Here is a 20,831-nt window from a genome sequence, read left to right on the forward strand (position 1 = left end):
CATGTCTGGCCATACCCTTATTGAGATTTAAAGCATCTCTTGTGCAGGGTCAGGGAAACAAAACTGCTAGTTAGAGGGCAGTGTTTGATTGTGTTTGTTTCCTGCTGCTCTGTGGTTGTACTGTATCTGCAGCAGAAATACAATCAGTGCTGTGTGTTTCCTCTGGGGCTCTTCGTGAGGGATGTTGTCATTTGGTATAGAGCACCAAAAGCTGATTTTGTCTGAGACAAGGTGATTTTTTTTTTTAATATATATATGGACACTGATGAGACAATTAGCCAGATGCAAGAAAGATATGCAGATATATTTCCCCAGGCAGAGGTGAAGACACCAAACAGCAAGTCTCAAGGAACAGAAATGCAACAGCCTCTACCGGCCTGTTTTTATTTGTAGTTTAGGGATGTCAGGTTTTTGTTATACCCACATTCAATAGCTGAAAATTTAAACTCATTTCATGCATCCTAGCATGTCTTCACTTCTCTTTTACAGCACGATTCCAAATGCAGTATTATTAAGTTTGAAGATTAAAATTTGATCAAGCCGTGGCAGCCACGCCTCCAGAAATCTAAATATTGTTGCCTCTCAGCAGCAGTGACCATGACGTTTATTTAAGACATTTCAGGCTTGTGTTTCTGTAAAGTGGCTCATGAATATCGATCACCCTTATTGTTATATTGTTCTTATTGATTTTTTCTGTTTTTTTACTTTCAGGATAATATGATGAGCTGCAAATATGTATGTTGGACACTCACCAAATCTGGACTCTCCGATTTGGTTTCAAGTAAAATGATGTCTGTGCCTGATTTCTGCTGAATTGGACTCATTCCCTTTTATTCCGTCTCACTTTATCCTATGTGGAATGAAGTGAAAATGCCATAAAATCATCTTAAAATCATCTTAAAATCATCTTAAAACGATTTCACAGAATCCATGGACCACCCTGTTATCCTGCCCCTGACCCATTTACACAGGAGGCACTTAATCAGTGATACTTTAAAATTACATCACACAATTAATGTGGATATTTGAGCATCCAAGGTAACAATACTAGAGCTGAAGTGGGCAAAGTATCGAAAAAAAATGCAGCAAAGACAAGAAAAAAGAAAACTGATTGAAAGACTTGTAAGTAATCAAATGCAGAGTACAGATTATGGGTGAAATATGAGCACATCAAGCAAATCTTGACCTGCCAGCACAGATAAACATAAAGGAAACATAGCCTGGTTCTCTTCGTTGAGATAGAGGTTGGCTGCAGAATCATGGTCATTCACTCCTTCAGTCTCCACCCCTCCATGAACCAGCACATCTGAGACAGCAGAGATGAAAACCTTCCTTTCGCAGGCAGGAACGTGGAGCAGATCCAGGCTCAGTGGGGACGCACGTCTGCTTTGACCTGTTGTGTTTTGGGCCCAGCACAATAACTTCAGTTTTAGCAGTGTAATAAATGCAAACTGTGGGTCATCCATGTTTTTATCTCCTTTAGACAGGCCTTGAGTGTTTCCTAATAATGTGACCTAGATGAAGCAGGTATAGGGGGAAGAGGACTGGTCCAAGCACAGTGCCTTGTGGAACACCATAACTGGCTGTAGGGGTCTCAGAGGAATCATCATTAGCAAGTACGAACCGAGACGGACCTAGTAAATATGACCTAAACCAATTTAGTGCGGTTCCTTTAATGCTAATGACATGTTCCAGACTCTGTAGAAGGACATGGTCAATGGTATCAAAAGCTGCACTGAGATCTAACAAGACCAGCACAGAGACGAGTCCCTCATCTGATGCCAGTAGGATACATTTTCAGAAATGTGGATCAGGTAAAAAAAAAAAAAAAAAAAAAAGGTGCTTCAGGTGAGTCACCAGACACGCATATTATAACTAAAAAATGAAAAAGGTTATTTTGTATTGTAAAAGACTTTTAAGAACTCCATTGAAATGTGCCATTTCCCAAAGGCCACCAGAAATCAGACAGGCTCAGACTGCTGAGACATCTTTCACTAAATGCTCAGTGAGTGCATGCTGGAGGCTTCACTCAGAGTGCAGACCACCACCATGCAGGGTCAAAAGTCCACTCTGCACAAAATCTTTGTTCACTGTAAATTTTCTGTTCGTTGTTAATGTGCCACTTGAACCTTAAGGAAGTGGAAGAATACAAGATGTGGGAACGATGGTCAAGTTGAAAGTTTTCATGCTGTGTTGAGGGAAAACATCAAAGCAAACTGTCATTTTATAGTTGATTCTTGGTGCGGCTGGAATCCTTATTATCTGAAGGGATGTGGAAATATACAGTGATTGTGTATCTTCTGTTTTTAATTATGAATGTTTTCATACTTGGATTTGGGCTCATCTGTGCTACAAGATGTACAGATAAATGCTTTCTGCCCGCTGCTGGTTCACCTCAGTGTTCCTTCGACAGACAGATATGATCTGACAGGTGTGGAACCAAACATAAACTTCCAAGTTTTTTTTTTTTTTTAATGTTTAATTGTAACCAGGAAGGGAAGCAGGATTGCAGATGAAGCAGAGTGGCAAGTGTAGGTGGTGGGTGAACTGGCCAAGAAACAACTGAGCGGAGCAGAGGCGAACACAATTAGCACAGACTGAAAACGAGAGACAACTCCGAATAAATTACAAGTGCACATCCCAGGACCTGGAGACCTGATCATACCTTAGTGCTGATCCCAACCCTAGGAGCTTAAGCCTCAAACGGTTGTCCAGTCCAACATTTTGGCCTCACAAGTATGAGCTCCCTTTAATTTCAAACCCCAGAATAGTAGATATGAGCTCTGTTTCTTTCTCTCTCAATGTGCACGCACACACACACACACACACACACACACACACACACACACACACACACACACACACACACACACACACACACACACACACACACACACAAACATGCACTCTAAAAGAACAAACGCACAACTACACAAATAAACACCAACACTGTGTTAAGGAACAACACAAGGAAAGAAATGTTAAAAAGTGTTCTTCTCCCATTACTGAACTTATTTACATTTTAAAAGGAATCTCAAGAAATGTAACATCCATCCATCCATCCATCCATCCATCCAGCCATCCATCCATCCATCCATCTATTTTCTTCCGCTTATCCTGTTAAGGGCTGCGGGGAAGCTGGAGCTGCAAAAGCATACTTGGAGAGGCACAACCAAGTGCCAGGGATAGTGTACAGAATGTACCCAGTATGGACTAGAAGTACCCAAATCCCAAGGGGACGTACCACCAAAGGGGGGTTAAGGTGCTGTGTGACTTCAGCTTCTAGACTGACAAGCAGCTACTGGTGAACCAACCAGACACAGAAGTAACCAGTAACCATTTAGCCTTCTTCCTCTTCCTAACATATTAATTTTCTCCTGCTTCAGGCCACTGTCAGACCCTGAGAAAGTGGCTGGTGTGTTGAAGGTCAGGATCTTTTGGATTAGATCCCACCTCTACAGAAAAGATCTATTTGATTTGACCTTAGGATCGACTTTAGGGAGGAGCAGGACTGAATTGATGCCCTCAAACTCTGTGGTGCCCCCAACCAGCTGAAATCTCATGCCATCTTACTTCATTCCTGTTAAGGGGCTTGCTTTTATCTGATGGCAACAAGGATTTTTCCAGGGATGTATGGCGATACACACAACTCATATAAGCACTACAGTTTATCTGTTTTATCTAGGATTTATCAATAAAGAGTGAAGTAATATGTGCTCAGCTGTTTCGACAATCAGCTGGTAATTCTGTCCCTCGCTTCCCAGACACTGGAAATGTCATTTCATGGAAGGATGCAGCCTTTATTGATGCTTTGTGTGTGTGTGTGTGTGTGTGTGTGTGTGTGTGTGTGTGTGTGTGTGTGTGTGTGTGTGTGTGTGTAGGCTGAATTGAAAGTAATAGTTTGTCATATCTCAGCAGTGGGGTGTAATGCATCATAAATCTGTCTGCTTCTGAAGTGACAGATTCCAGGCTGAGGTTTATAACCGAGTCAAAAATAGCTGTCTGAACAATCAAATCAGCGCTGATATTCATAACCCTTTGATGTTAACGAATGAGGAAGTGTGTAAAATTGATGTAGCTGCTCCATAGCGCCCTACTTTTTACCCTGTGATGAACAGTATCATTAAAATTACTGTCAGACCCTAATGGTGGTCATTCGCATGTGATGAACTTAATTTCCAACCTGGTTGTATCCCAACCACAAAGGGACAATCAGGGAGTGATCAGGATGGCCCTGCATGTATTATGCATCATGGTTGGCCTCAGATTTTCACAGGTCCTGCTCTTATCATCTACTGCAGCGTCTTCTGTGTATGTTAATGGACACACACACACACACACACACACACACACACACACACACACACACACACACATACACACACACTGCTGAATACTGGCCATGAGGCCAACAGGGAGCGCACCCTGCTCTCTATCCCATTAAAGAAGACTCTATTATCTGCAAGCACGCACACACACACTCTGCATTTTGTGTGTGTGTGTGTGTTTGTGTGTGTGTGTGTGTATGACTACATAAAATAGTCCACCTTAAGTAGTTCCACACCCCGCCATGCATATTTTATAACAGCCAACATTAAAAGCCAAAGCAATAAGGAATGCCTGGCTAGGCAGCTGGGTTAGCGCTACACCCCACTTTTCTAGCTCAGTTGCTTTTGTTTTTGTGGCAAATATGCAGAGAACAGGAGAGAGAGTGAAAGTGAGACATGGAACCTGACGGATGATGCAATCAAAGATGGAGAAGATGTTGCACTGCCTAGAAATGTATTGTCTTTCTCACCTGACCTTGATGTGTGCCCGGCTGATCCACACTCATGCTGTGTCCTACTGATGGACCTCCAGGAAAACACTGATTCCTTCTCAGCCGGAACGCCATGGACCAAAACCAGTTCCCAGACAACACCCATCCATCACCGTACGTGGCTGATAACAGCAGCTGGGTGGCATCTTCAGGGACGGCTAGTTTTGTTTATGTGGGCACGTCACTCACTCCCAGTATGGGCAGTTTCAATAAACACATGAACAACAAAGATAAAAGGACACAAACAAAATAGAAGAGAAACATTCCATAAATTAATAAGGCTGGCTACATGGACATAGACTCATCCAAACAGCTCATAGGTTTTCCAATGGAAGTCGATAAAATATGCCGAATCCTTGGGAGATTTCTATCATTGAAGTAAAAACTGAATTTCTGGATTGCAGATCCAGAATATGATCAAGAAGACTTCCTGAGGCAGAAACTTTTCCAACTGTTTCACATGGATGCAAAGACTTCATTTGAAATTTGTCAGTGACGCGTCCATTAGAGCCTGCTCAACGTACATCCTGCCAAGGCCTTGAACAGTCTCCAGGATCCGGATCAACTCCCAAATGTAGTCATTCGTTCCTTGTAATATTACATATTCCCAGCTAAATTAGTCAAAACTCCCTCATTAGTGTTTGAGATTTCCTGTTAACAGAAAAAACAAAGACCACATGCCAGTGGTCATGTGACCCTTTCGCTCGAGGATATAATGTTTGTTTATATATCAATCAAGGAGCAGGCCTACCTGATCATGGCATCTCTCTCCCAACCAGCCAAAACCAGTCGCTGACAACCCACAAAGGGTTAATAAACAAAGTTTTTTTCACAAGGAGCATTAAAAGACCCCGCTAAAGACGCGTGTGCTCTTTTCGGTGTTTGCGCAGCCACGGTTTAGAACCTGCCTCCATCGTGGTTTGTCAAAGACCTCAGCTCAGTTTGATATTGCCATCAATGGGGCATTGACTCACTGACAGGACACATTCCTCTGCATCCTGATTTTTTTTGTCTGAGAGTTTGACGCTGTGGGAATAAGGAGATGTTTTTGGTTTAAAGTTTGAGGGGTGGTAGTTTAGCATACCATTAGCCTTCCATTTCAGGACCTTGACCTCACACAGATGCTGTGTTTGGAATTTAACAGATTGCAGTCGCTTCAGTAAAGGGAAGCAAACTTACTTTTAAAGTTACTTCCAGAGCAATTACACTTTTTCTGTGTTTGAGAATTTTTACCGAATTTTCAACATGTTGAAAAAAAGACAATACTCAACACAGCACATGGCACACATTTGTCAACATTCATACACCTCACCTACAGTAGAAAAGATGAATACTAGCAGTTATAATATGATATAAAACAAAATAATAGGGGTGTCGACAATAAAGGATTTGGCGATGCATCGCAATGTGGGCGTGCACGATGATGCATCGACGTGCCATAATTTGTTATGTCACGCTATTTTTCTGGCCTCGGGTGGACATTATAAGTTGAGAAGTTTCAGTTACTTCCGGGGGCATTTCAGGAGCAATGTTGTAGTGACATGCACAGCCCATTGTGCTTTAGCTACATGCTCTACTAAGCGCTAAGCTACTAAATCTAGCACAACAACAACAACAACAACAACAACAACAGAGATGGCGGAGGGAGATGACCTCGATAGACGAGTGATTAAAAGCGCGACCCAGTGCTTGGAAAGCAAATATCTGGGCACATTTTATGTCAAAGAGATGGGAGAGTGATGATGATTACACTGGCACACACAGCAGTTTCTCAATCGTGCCAATCGTGAGGGCAGCGCCAATGCACATCTGCACAAAATAACAGTAAAATGAAGACAAAAGGGTCAGCTAACATCCTGGTGAGTTTAAGTCCTCCTCTCTCACGCTTGTTCTGTCCCTCTTACTCTTTTTGTCACACTTTTTGAATTTTTTTCACTTCTCTTTTACAGCACGATTCCAAATGCAGTATTATTAAGTTTGAAGATTAAAATTTGATCAAGCCGTGGCAGCCACGCCTCCAGAAATCTAAATATTGTTGCCTCTCAGCAGCAGTGACCATGACGTTTATTTAAGACATTTCAGGCTTGTGTTTCTGTAAAGTGGCTCATGAATATCGATCACCCTTATTGTTATATTGTTCTTATTGATTTTTTCTGTTTTTTTACTTTCAGGATAATATGATGAGCTGCAAATATGTATGTTGGACACTCACCAAATCTGGACTCTCCGATTTGGTTTCAAGTAAAATGATGTCTGTGCCTGATTTCTGCTGAATTGGACTCATTCCCTTTTATTCCGTCTCACTTTATCCTATGTGGAATGAAGTGAAAATGCCATAAAATCATCTTAAAATCATCTTAAAACGATTTCACAGAATCCATGGACCACCCTGTTATCCTGCCCCTGACCCATTTACACAGGAGGCACTTAATAAGTGATACTTTAAAATTACATCACACAATTAATGTGGATATTTGAGCATCCAAGGTAACAATACTAGAGCTGAAGTGGGCAAAGTATCGAAAAAAAATGCAGCAAAGACAAGAAGAAAGAAAACTGATTGAAAGACTTGTAAGTAATCAAATGCAGAGTACAGATTATGGGTGAAATATGAGCACATCAAGCAAATCTTGACCTGCCAGCACAGATAAACATAAAGGAAACATAGCCTGGTTCTCTTCGTTGAGATAGAGGTTGGCTGCAGAATCATGGTCATTCACTCCTTCAGTCTCCACCCCTCCATGAACCAGCACATCTGAGACAGCAGAGATGAAAACCTTCCTTTCGCAGGCAGGAACGTGGAGCAGATCCAGGCTCAGTGGGGACGCACGTCTGCTTTGACCTGTTGTGTTTTGGGCCCAGCACAATAACTTCAGTTTTAGCAGTGTAATAAACGCAAACTGTGGGTCATCCATGTTTTTATCTCCTTTAGACAGGCCTTGAGTGTTTCCTAATAATGTGACCTAGATGAAGCAGGTATAGGGGGAAGAGGACTGGTCCAAGCACAGTGCCTTGTGGAACACCATAACTGGCTGTAGGGGTCTCAGAGGAATCATCATTAGCAAGTACGAACCGAGACGGACCTAGTAAATATGACCTAAACCAATTTAGTGCGGTTCCTTTAATGCTAATGACATGTTCCAGACTCTGTAGAAGGACATGGTCAATGGTATCAAAAGCTGCACTGAGATCTAACAAGACCAGCACAGAGACGAGTCCCTCATCTGATGCCAGTAGGATACATTTTCAGAAATGTGGATCAGGTAAAAAAAAAAAAAAAAAAAAAAGGTGCTTCAGGTGAGTCACCAGACACGCATATTATAACTAAAAAATGAAAAAGGTTATTTTGTATTGTAAAAGACTTTTAAGAACTCCATTGAAATGTGCCATTTCCCAAAGGCCACCAGAAATCAGACAGGCTCAGACTGCTGAGACATCTTTCACTAAATGCTCAGTGAGTGCATGCTGGAGGCTTCACTCAGAGTGCAGACCACCACCATGCAGGGTCAAAAGTCCACTCTGCACAAAATCTTTGTTCACTGTAAATTTTCTGTTCGTTGTTAATGTGCCACTTGAACCTTAAGGAAGTGGAAGAATACAAGATGTGGGAACGATGGTCAAGTTGAAAGTTTTCATGCTGTGTTGAGGGAAAACATCAAAGCAAACTGTCATTTTATAGTTGATTCTTGGTGCGGCTGGAATCCTTATTATCTGAAGGGATGTGGAAATATACAGTGATTGTGTATCTTCTGTTTTTAATTATGAATGTTTTCATACTTGGATTTGGGCTCATCTGTGCTACAAGATGTACAGATAAATGCTTTCTGCCCGCTGCTGGTTCACCTCAGTGTTCCTTCGACAGACAGATATGATCTGGCAGGTGTGGAACCAAACATAAACTTCCAAGTTTGTTTTTTTTTTTTTAATGTTTAATTGTAACCAGGAAGGGAAGCAGGATTGCAGATGAAGCAGAGTGGCAAGTGTAGGTGGTGGGTGAACTGGCCAAGAAACAACTGAGCGGAGCAGAGGCGAACACAATTAGCACAGACTGAAAACTAGAGACAACTCCGAATAAATTACGTCGTAATTAGACGTTTAAAGTTTGAGGGGTGGTAGTTTAGCATACCATTAGCCTTCCATTTCAGGACCTTGACCTCACACAGATGCTGTGTTTGGAATTTAACAGATTGCAGTCGCTTCAGTAAAGGGAAGCAAACTTACTTTTAAAGTTACTTCCAGAGCAATTACACTTTTTCTGTGTTTGAGAATTTTTACCGAATTTTCAACATGTTGAAAAAAAGACAATACTCAACACAGCACATGGCACACATTTGTCAACATTCATACACCTCACCTACAGTAGAAAAGATGAATACTAGCAGTTATAATATGATATAAAACAAAATAATAGGGGTGTCGACAATAAAGGATTTGGCGATGCATCGCAATGTGGGCGTGCACGATGATGCATCGACGTGCCATAATTTGTTATGTCACGCTATTTTTCTGGCCTTGGGTGGACATTATAAGTTGAGAAGTTTCAGTTACTTCCGGGGGCATTTCAGGAGCAATGTTGTAGTGACATGCACAGCCCATTGTGCTTTAGCTACATGCTCTACTAAGCGCTAAGCTACTAAATCTAGCACAACAACAACAACAACAACAACAACAACAGAGATGGCGGAGGGAGATGACCTCGATAGACGAGTGATTAAAAGCGCGACCCAGTGCTTGGAAAGCAAATATCTGGGCACATTTTATGTCAAAGAGATGGGAGAGTGATGATGATTACACTGGCACACACAGCAGTTTCTCAATCGTGCCAATCGTGAGGGCAGCGCCAATGCACATCTGCACAAAATAACAGTAAAATGAAGACAAAAGGGTCAGCTAACATCCTGGTGAGTTTAAGTCCTCCTCTTTCACGCTTGTTCTGTCCCTCTTACTCTTTTTGTCACACTTTTTGAATTTTGTCCCACCTCTCTCACACCTGGTAGCGAGGGAGGATTGTCAGGTCAGGACAGAGTCATGTCTGTCACACACACCTCAAGGATTCTCTGTTGGTCTGAATTGTTCCTTCCTCCACATTGCCTATAAATCTTTCATTATGACCTTTGTGTCTTCTCTACTTCTAAACTGCTTTAGATCACATTAAATGTTGATTAATATTTATCTGTAATTATGTTTGAGTGAACACTGCATGCGTGTCTAAAAGTGTGTTGTGCAGGCTGACAGGCGTGTGTATGTGGTGTGCATGTGGGACAATGAGCATACCACCGTTTTTGCTGAAAAAGCATGAAAGAAGTATTTCTGGATGGGAGGCCAAAAGTCCACCTTTAAATATTTCAGGCGGCAGCTAACACCCAAAGTCCCCGAGGTGAATCTGATTTGGACTTTTTCTCATGATTTGGGTTCGAAACTGATTGATTCTACCGACATCTGAGTCATCAAACATACTCAATAAGCATTACAGCTGAAGACATTGTTGGACATTTTGGTTGCTGTTTTGGCAGGGTTGAGACAGACCGGTGGTATGAGTGGGATTGGTCTTTCCCTTGTTTGAAAATTAAACTTGTCTGAGCATAAAAGTTGGAAACGAGGCTAACGGCTGTTTCCAAGGGTGACGACGCACAGGCATCCCAACATATCAGACAAGCACAGATATCTAGGAAATCATGCCACTTATAAAATGAGTGTGACCGTCAAATACAACGTGGTTTATTGTTATATCAGAGAAGACACATCATCAATGAGCCCGGCCCACGCACAGCATCATCGTGATGCGCTGCCATTACTCACAGCCGCCTCGGTGACCCACAAACACATAGTTATCTTCCACAGCAATTAAAGTCTGACCAAAATTAATTGAAACAATCGTTATGACAGCCAAGACTGAACAATATTGAGTGCCATAAATCTTTGTGCTGGTTTAATAGTCTAAGCCCCACCCACTCCTCAGTCTGCTGATGGAGAAATTAGCAGAGCCTCCTATGAGGGCATCGGAAGATAGACATTCTGCATGCTGCACTTCATTCAAACCCACACAATCTACACGCCAGACAAAGCTTCAAACCGCCCATGTACAGCTGAATGGACTAAACAGCCTACAACTTGGGGAATTTGTGAATTTCACAATGGTCAATTATTTTTTTTACAATGTGCAAGCAAAATTTTCTACATTGGAATCCCAAGATATAGATTCTGAGGCTTGATCAGTTAGCCTGTTGCTCAATTACTGGATATTAACAATGATCTTTTCTCTCTGCCAGGATATCCTACCTGAGCCCTCACCAGTCACATGGTGCACCTCACCAACTAAAGCTAAGCTAAGCTAAGCTAATAACAAATTCATTTGACCGGCAATTTGAAAAAAATATTGCATTGCAATGATTTTGCTTAGAAATCTTGCGATTGTAATTTTAAATGTTTTTCTCCCCCCCCAAAATTGTTTTAATAGAAATGTGGAAAATCTGATTTTTGTTTTGTTGCATAATACAGACTCAAATTATCTTCCATAAAGAACCACATCACTCCTGTCCTTCAGACCCTCACCGGCTCCTTGTCTCCTCAGGAACCCCTTCACAGTCCTCCCCATCACCCACTAAGCCCTTTGTCCCCCACCAGACTGAGCTCCTCCACTCCCATCCTCCTGTCAGCTGACACAAACCTTGAGGAATTTAGCTGGACAAGTTGAATTCTTCTTGAGTTCCAGCAAGTTTTAGACATGCTGCGCGCTGTGAACAGATTATGAAGTCTGGGAATGTTTAAGACGATGGCAGAAAGAGCTGGTGAGATAAAAATTCACCACAACAAAGCTTCTTCAAAAAAAGCAGTTTTCATCTCCTATTTTGCACAGTTACTCCGTTTCAAAACTTTATGCAAATTCTCTTACATTCTGTCATTTACATCCACTGTCTCTTATCCATGAATTCAAAATGGGCATGAAAACGTGGATGGAAACAAACTTATGGAATGGTCCTCTGTTCTTCACAGTGAAATTTACATGTAAAGTATAAAACAAAATACTTCATTTGTTTTACACATTTTAAAAAGCCAGTAAACCAGTATAATGTACTGAGAGGTCCCCAGTTCACCTCAAAGGTGCTGGGATAGTTTCCGGCCCCCCCACGACCCTTAACAGGATAAGCGGTAGAAAATGGATGGATGGATGTTTTTGAGAAGTGAAGATACAGGGGAAGCCCCCCCAAAAAGGCTTAAGAGGCTTAACGGGTGGAATTCCCTCGATTCATATTACAAGCGTGCCAATAATTCAGATGTACTTATACATTAATATATAAGATGTCTCGGTTCTAAAGCTTCAGAGTGGCTGGGAGCTGGAAATTGATCATTGAACCAGAGCCTGGTAAGATTAGCTATCAAGCTTCTCTTCAGTTGACCCATTTTGATGATGTCACAAAGGTCAGCAGGCACTGAGGTCAAAGTTGAAGTATTTTTAACTTAGACTCTGCACTGCACACAGATTTCCACCAAATGCTGCGCCTCAAGGGAGTAGTGTTGTCACGATACTGGATTTCACACTTCCATACTATATTTTGAAAAATATTGATATTCTAATCGATTTTCCAGACGAAGCAACCACTCAGAATTTAGTGCAAAAATTTTTTTTGTTTAAAGAAAAATAAAGAACTTTATTCTTGAGTTAGAGAACTTTCTCAAGTTGTTCTTTACACATTAACAGCATGCAAATAAGTTTTAATATATGTAACCTACCGTCAATCAGCTTTAGCTAGCACTCGCTAACAAGACAACTCGTCAAAGTGAACACCGATAGATGTGATAACTCTAGGCAACACACACTTCCAGTTGTACTGTTACCAACGTCTATACCTCTAAATCTATAGAGGTCCGGTGTCTGTCTTGGAGGTGCTTTGCTACATTCGTTGTGTTCGCTCCTTTTGTCGCCACGGTTCTGTTGCATCTCTTGCATATAGGCTAGCTGCTGTCCTTTGGCTTTCCTTGTTCATTCGACTCAAATCCAAAGAACCTCCAAACAGCACTTCGACTGTTTTGTTTGTTTATTAAAACTGGTTGTGAAGGTCCTGCAGATGCCGTCTCATCGCGAGGCAGGAGGGGAGGGGCTGCTGCACGATGGCTCGCTCCCCAGGACAGCGCTCTGTCTGTTTGTATGTGTGTGTGTGTGTGTGCGTGTGTGTGTGTGTGCGGCGGCAGCGCATGTTAAAACCAAGGAGGCAGGTAGAGAAAAGATACTATTGAAAAGTCATTAAATACCGTTTTTACTTTTCTAAATCAATATTTAATTGATAAATCGATATTTTTGACAGCACTTCAAGGGAGGCACCACAACAGACAACAAAGACATGGCGAGCGCAGAGCGATTTTACTGCTCATCCCATGAGGGGGCTTTTACTCTGCATCCTAGCACAGAAACAATGAAGGCAAAGCCAGAAAGGTTGAGTATAGGTGGATGAAACATTTGAAAAAGACTGCTCTCTGTTGATGCTGTTAACTATTTCAAAAGCTGGGTTCATTCTGTAGATGAGGTGATTGATTCAGATTCCAGATATCCTTGACAGCAATGATATTGTGCTTTCATAACTCATATTTTCCACTTGAAGAGCTAATTTGATCCACTGGACATTGTACATCTTTTCAAAAAGTAATCAACTATTCTGTTTTATACACAACTTGCAGTAGAAAGGAAAAAGAAAAACCCTCATCCCAATTTCAGAAGGCTCAGCAGACAACAGAGAGGCAGCTGGGGGTCTTGGAATATGACACTACCCAAGCACAACGTAACCTGGCAGCAAAACCCTCCAGGATACAAGGCTGGCTCTGACGAAGGGGTGTGTGTGTGTGTGTGTGTGTGTGTGTGTGTGTGTGTGTGTGTGTGTGTGTGTGTGTGCGTGCGTGTGTGTGTGTAGTATGTTTGCCATCTGCAAGCCCCAGGGATTCTGGCTATGGTGGGAAGACAATAAATACACACACACACACACACACACACACACACACACACACACACTCTTTATAGGGACTCACAAGCATATGTGCACATTCACTTACATCTACACACTTGACACCCTCCATGCTGTGACTGGTTTAAGTTCGGCTGCCAGCACGTTTGAATGAATTGAACTATAATCTCTCTCAATGCAAAAGATCAAAATCCTTTTTCCTGAGGAAGCAGGCAGACCTGAGCTGAACAAAGCTTCAGTGAAACCCACTGCCTCTCCATCAAACAGACCCTGTAAAAGCATCATATGTGAGCAGTGGTGGGACTAACTCGTTATTGTGTTATTAGTTACTGCCAAAAAAGTAACTTTGGCAGTAACTACAGTAATAATCAAACACATTATTTTTAAAATTCAATAACTCAGTTATAGTTGCTAAACGATCCGTTTATTAGTTTATTTTATGTCATTTTACTATCTCGGCTGAGCCACTGTGTTTACTTCCTGTGTAGGGGGGGCTTGGGGGAAGTGCAAGAGACAGGAGGAGAGTGAGCTGCGCTGTGGGGGCGTGTTTGTTTATAACAGCAAGAACGTGTAAGACATCATGGCGGAACCTAGAGTGAGTTTCTTCAGGTGGAAGTTTGCTCACTACTTCTCCTTCCTTGAGCAGAAGGAGAAAAATGTTATGTTTAATGCAACTTATGTCTCGGAACTAAGAGCCTCTCTGCGGCCGCAAACAGCAGCTCTAATCTATTAAAGCATCTAGGCACGCAGCATGCGGCGGCAACGAAACTTGTTGCTAAAGCTTGCGGGTCAGGGACCGGCACAGATACCGACACAGATGTCATCGCACCCCATGCACCTAAGCAACAGCGCCTGAGTTGTTCTTTTCAACAAGGGAGTGCTACTGCTAGCCAGGCTAAAGTTAATCAATCAATCAATTAATCAATCAACCAATCATCAATCAATCAATCACTTTGAAACATCTTAGTGTTTGTATAAATATAGAGCATATTGCTTAGCAGAGTTCAGTTCAGTGATGAAAATGCATGTCAAGTAGTACAGAGCTTACAATGTTGACAGTTCTGAACTTTTTTTTGTAACTAAATAGTTACTTTTCATAGTAATGCTTTACTTTTTGGTTTTAATAACTGAGTTAGTAACTGAGTTGCTTTTAAATTGCAGTAACTAGTAACTATAACTAATTACTGTTTTTCAGTTACTAGCACAACACTGTATATGATACATAATAGAGAAAAATGGTGGAAATATTCATGTTGCTTTTATTCCCTGGGATGTGTAAGCATGCAGATATGGACCATAATTGAGGCTATAACATACCGTGTTTCCACAAAGTGACCAGTGAATTTTAAGCAAGAAGTTCTCTAAAAGAGCAAATGTGAATAACAGTTTCTCCTGTCAAGGGGTTTGAAGTAGGGATGACCTTATACTTGTTTCATCCAAGTATCCAGGATGGATACCGCGGTTGTGATGAGGCGATTAACAAACGAGTAGCAATGTGTCCTTATCTGTTCAGGTGTTTATTCAAGGAGGGAAAGTTCTCAATGAATGCCTCTGTCCAACAACAGTCTCTGATAGGCAGCTGGCCTGTCAGTCACATATAGTCCTTCCCAACACACACACACACACACATACACACAAATGCTTGTGCAAACAGCAGCTTCGTCCGTCATCACGTAGAGGAAAGACGCGTTTCCTCGTTGCCAAGCGCAGACGCAACTTCTCTGTGTCCAGGATTCACTTCTGTCATTGCTGTTTGTTCACTGTTTAGGATTTCTTCCTCCATCAACCTGCTTCTGTTGGGAAAGGAACAAATCAGCAGAGAGCTGCAGGTCAGCTGATCCGGTGCTTGGACACGGCTGAATGAAGCTGGGCTTTATTTTCTTCTCCATCGGATCACTGTCAGGCTGCAGATTGATAGAAACGTAGACCAGGTGCTTCCTTCATAGTAGCATAATATGCATGAATAGTGCCCTCTATTTTACAATAAGCTGATCTGGGGACAGGGATGTAATGGCAGCAGCATTAATAAGCACCTAGTTTGTTTTGTGCCCTCTAATGGACTGGCAACCTGTTCAGGATGAACCCCGCCTCTCATCCAAAGGCAGCTGGGATAGGCTTCACCCCCCCCCCCCCGTGACCCTTAACAGGATAAGCAGTATGGATGGATAGTTTGCATTCTTCACACAATAGTGGCAGAAACAGAGAGGGAGATTTGGGAGTTTGAGCAGTTAAATATTGAAAATAGTTTCATTTAGTGAAACAGGTGTTGAACCTAAAAGGTCTAAGTTCAGGGGAGGAGATGGTGTGGAATGAGTACATGGAAATGTGATGCTATGAAGCAGACCAGGCACAGATTCCTACGTTGTTGACTCAGTGCGGTCGTAGCAATAAAGGCTGAGACGCCTTTATAAATCGGGGAGTGCAACCACATTCTCTAGGACTTGTATTTCACCTCAGGTCTGGCCTCAGGCATTTCAGTGATTTCTAAGACTGTGAAGAGATCACGGCTCTCTGTCCTGCACCCTCTGCTACTCTTTAGTAGAGAATGATCATCCAGCAGAGAACGCCATCTTTGGATATCAGCGAAAAGAGAATGAACATCTCTCATGTCAAAGAAACTGTTCTGTTTGAACACCTCTGAACACCTCTTGTGCATATTTGCAGCACGTCACTCTCGGTTATGGTTGAAATTGCACTATTCATTCATACACATGCTTATTTATATGTTGTATATTGGCTGGCCTGTATATATTTTTCTAGTAATTTGATATCTTTATTTTTTTTAAATCTTATTCTATTAGCTTTATTTTATAACTGTTTTTTTTTTTTTTTTCCAAAGACAGCTTAGTAAACCGAGTCAAATTCCTTGTTTGTGTTACAAACTTGGCCAGTAAAGCTGATTTTGATTCTGTTTCTGTGAAATACGAAGGGCCGTACAAGCCATAATTGATTCTGGCAATCTCAAATACATAAATGCTCATACATTCGATCTGTCATGACTATTCATGGGAAGGGAGAGACAATCCCTGTACCAGCCTCCTGCGTTTCAAAGCGCAATTTGACAGCTAGCGAGCGTTGCACAGTTGTGAGCTTGGTTTCTCTCTTGTGGGTTCTAATCTCTGTCCTCATGGATCAAAATTGCCCCCTAGTGGCTACGGTTTCCCTCACACGGCTCGTGATTTGTCTCCTCGCATCTTGGGTGGCACCTGGTGATACTAATTAAATATCATAGATGCGAGAAAGCATATATGTGTGGTTGTAACAGACCAAAAGCTAAGCATGTAAGCAGGAGGATGGTTGACTTCTCTCTCATCATCGCTGTTCCTGGTGAAAGCTGGGAGGCATCTAGCCAGCTATAGCGATGAGACAAGATGATACGGTTTGGCTCACACGGTTCAAAACTCGTGGAGATGGGGTGTCTCCTCTTTACGCCGCAGAAAGACTGAGCATTACAGGCTCAACAGGAAAGCAGCTAACGGCGCTCAAACCTGCAGTTTGGAGAAGTCTGCTGGCTGGAGATGTCGGGATATTCAAATCAGAGCTCCGAGATCAAAGTCAGATCCTGAAGCGACGCGCTAGTACTATTTAAAATTTTATTACGATTAACTGGTAATTGAAGTCATCATATGGGAGTGAGAAAGAGAGACATTTGTCAAATAAGTTAACGCTTGAAAATCAATACAAAAATGCATTTTTCCAGCTTTGTTGCCCAGGAAAAAAAACGGACGGATGATTCACTTTCAAGGAAACATAAAAAAAATTAAATAGAGGCTTTGTTCTTTTGATATGGTTGTTGTTTTTGTTTTTTTTATAATCATAGTATCACAGTTGCTTTATTTCTCACATCCTATGTATGAATCTTTTTAAACTGAATTTAAAGGTTGGAAGTATTCCTGGGAACAGTTGGTCTTTCCAAGGGAGTGTAGAAGTTGTGAATTTGTCAGTGGTATTGCAGAGATCATTGAATTCCTGTTTTCCATTCTTTCATACTGCTGGCCTGTTGATAGTGATGATGAGTGTGTTTTTACCTTAGTTAAGTTCTTAACATTTCTCTAAGCAAATTATTTGTGTTTGTTGAAAGATAGGTTTCTCATTAAGAAAGACAGGAAGTGAGCGACAGGATGTTATGTCCAGGAAGTAAAGGATGGTAGCTAGACAGTCTGTGTCCATAATGAAAACATCTGCTTATAATCTTATACCATACGTAGCAACGTGGATATGTAATGTCTTATTATATATTTTACATTTGATAACAATTCATGATTTGTCATTTATAATGATGTTTTGTGATTTTATGGGAAAGGCTTCTCAGCTAGCTTCAGGTAATTGTACTGCTTGGCATAAACGATGCTCTCTGTCACACAAAAATTTGCCTCCATTTGTTTATTCGTCTCTTTGCGGCTGCAACACACCTTTGAGCTGCGTCTGATGTCATCAACCTGTGCCAGCTCCCTTCAGGCATTACAAATCAACAGCAGTCAAATCAACAGATTACATGCACCCCCCCCCCCACACACACACACACACATATAAAAGAAATGGTCACATTTCCAACTACATGAGGAACCTCAGACCAAAAAAAAAAAAAAAATACAATCAAATAGCCGGCACGGTGGTACAGTGGTTTGAGTGGGTCTTTCTGTGTGGAGTCTCCATGTTCTCCATGTTCCTGTGTGGGTTCTCTCTGGTACTCCAGCTTCCTCCCACAGTCCAAAGACATCAAGAGGGGACGAGGCTGATTGATACTCTAAATTGACTGTAGGTGTGACTGTGAGTGTGAATGGTTGTCTGTCTCTATGTGTTGGTCCTGTGATGCACTGGTGACCCATCCAGGGTGAACCCCACCTCTCACCTGACGGCTGCTGGGATAGGCTCCACCCTCCCTGTGACCCTTAACAGGATAAACAGGCAAAAATGGACAGATGGATGGAAAATCAAATAGCACAGCTAAAAGTACAAAACACACAGGAAAAAGATGAGCATGTACACATGAATCCCCAGGTATATGCAGAGGAGTACCTCAAACCTACAGTCACCAGGATAACTGGAAAACAACATTAACAATGTGCGCCATAGAATTGATTAGGAACAACATTGAACAGGCAGAGGCTGAGTTAGTTCCTGAGGTTGCCGACTGCCACAATCACCCACAATTCTCTGTCATATGTAGACCATCGGTGTTCAGCCTCTGTGCTGGAGTGACTTCCACCGCCCACCACCTTCTCCCCACCATCAAATGCCTGCACCAGCACTGCTGCACAGAATTCTGAGATGCATCAATATATGGTACTAAAGTCTGGCTGGCTCATGATAGGTTTGGCACAAAGAGCATCCCTCAAAAAAGAGGCAGCCCACTGGGCAAAGTTTTCCACAAATTTCCTACAAAAAGAACTCCCAGGAAAGAGTCCCAGGAAGGTGTGCTTTTCACTGTCTGATGGTGGTGCACTATTTCCTTGTTCCTGGGGTCTGGATGGAGCCCCTCGGCTGAGAGGGTAGCACGGCAGGCCCTCTGTTATATCGGGGGTTGTTCACCTGTGTGGCTGCGGTGCTTGATCAGGCTGGCATCCTTAGTTCCTCCCCTGCCAGGGTGAAACACTCCCCTATGTTTCTCCTGCAAGGCTTGTAGTTGTCGCCTCTGCAAGCCAGTCAATAGGCCATCTGTCTCCTCAAGTAGGGGGGGGCAGGTGCCTGTTGGGGCTCAAGAAGCTCTGCAGGGATGAAAAGTCATATGCATTAACATGGAGAAATGCCCCAGGAAGGAGCCAGGATGTACTCTCAGCTTGAGGCTGGTCAGATTCAGCCGGCGTGCAGGCACATTCTACCGTACTCCACTTGTTCACATGCGCATGCAGACAAAGCTGTAAACATGCACACAGTTCACATCACACAAACATGGTGGGGAAGTGCAGTATGGCCTATGTAATAACCCTTTGAATTCTGGGACAGATTTGCTGAACACGGCAAAAAAAAAAAAAAGGCAATTTCTAAAAAACTTGCTCGAGGTCTCTCTAGTCTCCACGCATCTGGATGACATCATACTGCCCTGATGGAGGGACGCACACTTTTTGTGCTTTTATGTACATAGTTGATCAACATAAATATCAAACTGAGCACAAAGAGAGAAGCAAAGCAGAGAAAATGGAGAATACAATTGTCTGTGTCTGTTTGACCCGAGGCATTGATTCACTAGCAAAAGGATGTAAAGCTTTATTTTCAGTGGACTCAGACCATGAAAATGCCTCATTTCCTCTGGCCTTTCACAGACAAAAGCTGCCCCATCTCACTCCATGAAAGAATCACAGCTTTCAAGCTGCATGTGGGACAGAAGCTAAAAACAAACACTCTGAATGTATATGTTTGTTTTGTAAAGAAAGTGCTTCCATGTGGTGTGAAAGAGGGCATGACAAGATACGGCGGTGAGGGTCGACTACAAGCCTGACATTTGAGGGGGATCGGGGGGCACATCTGTTCATGTATTCTTTTTAGAAACTGCTACTCACTGGACCGTGAATCAAGCCTTTTCATAGGAGCCTATTTCATACTGGTGTGAAATGAGGTGAAAATAAGCTGACTTGAAAGAGACAGCTTTGTAGGAAGTCCTGCTTGAATGTCTGAGGAGGTTTGCTGAGGTGACCCAAACAAATCAGCTTTTGAAGGGAGTCAAGGGTGAATTCAGTGCACTGGGAAACAAACACATATGTGGGCTTCTCTCTGTCAGCGGATAAGCATGTCAGAGCTAGCGCTGTCATTTCATCTTGATGAGGCTTTCATCACATGGTTCCTGCTCCCTGGGCCAGAGCAGTGAGCAACATGCTAGCTGCTGGCCTGCTGACTGTAGCTCAGCACAACAAAAGCCAGCCAGACTGATCGTTATCCACACGCTAATACACTCAATTCTAGTAAACACCGTCACACGTTTCAGTCTGGCTCTACATTCCAAATAAGTAAACAATACATGACAATAAACTCCGAGGAACATAATGAACTAAATGGCACCTATATGTGCAGCAGAGAGCTGTTTCATACGGTGGCATCTGTGCAGTGCATATTTATCAAAG

This window comes from Aulostomus chinensis, chromosome 2 (genome assembly GCF_037954235.1).
Source record: "Aulostomus chinensis isolate RoL2024-O1b breed Wild chromosome 2, RoL_Achi_v1.0, whole genome shotgun sequence".
Classification (NCBI taxonomy): domain Eukaryota; kingdom Metazoa; phylum Chordata; class Actinopteri; order Syngnathiformes; family Aulostomidae; genus Aulostomus; species Aulostomus chinensis.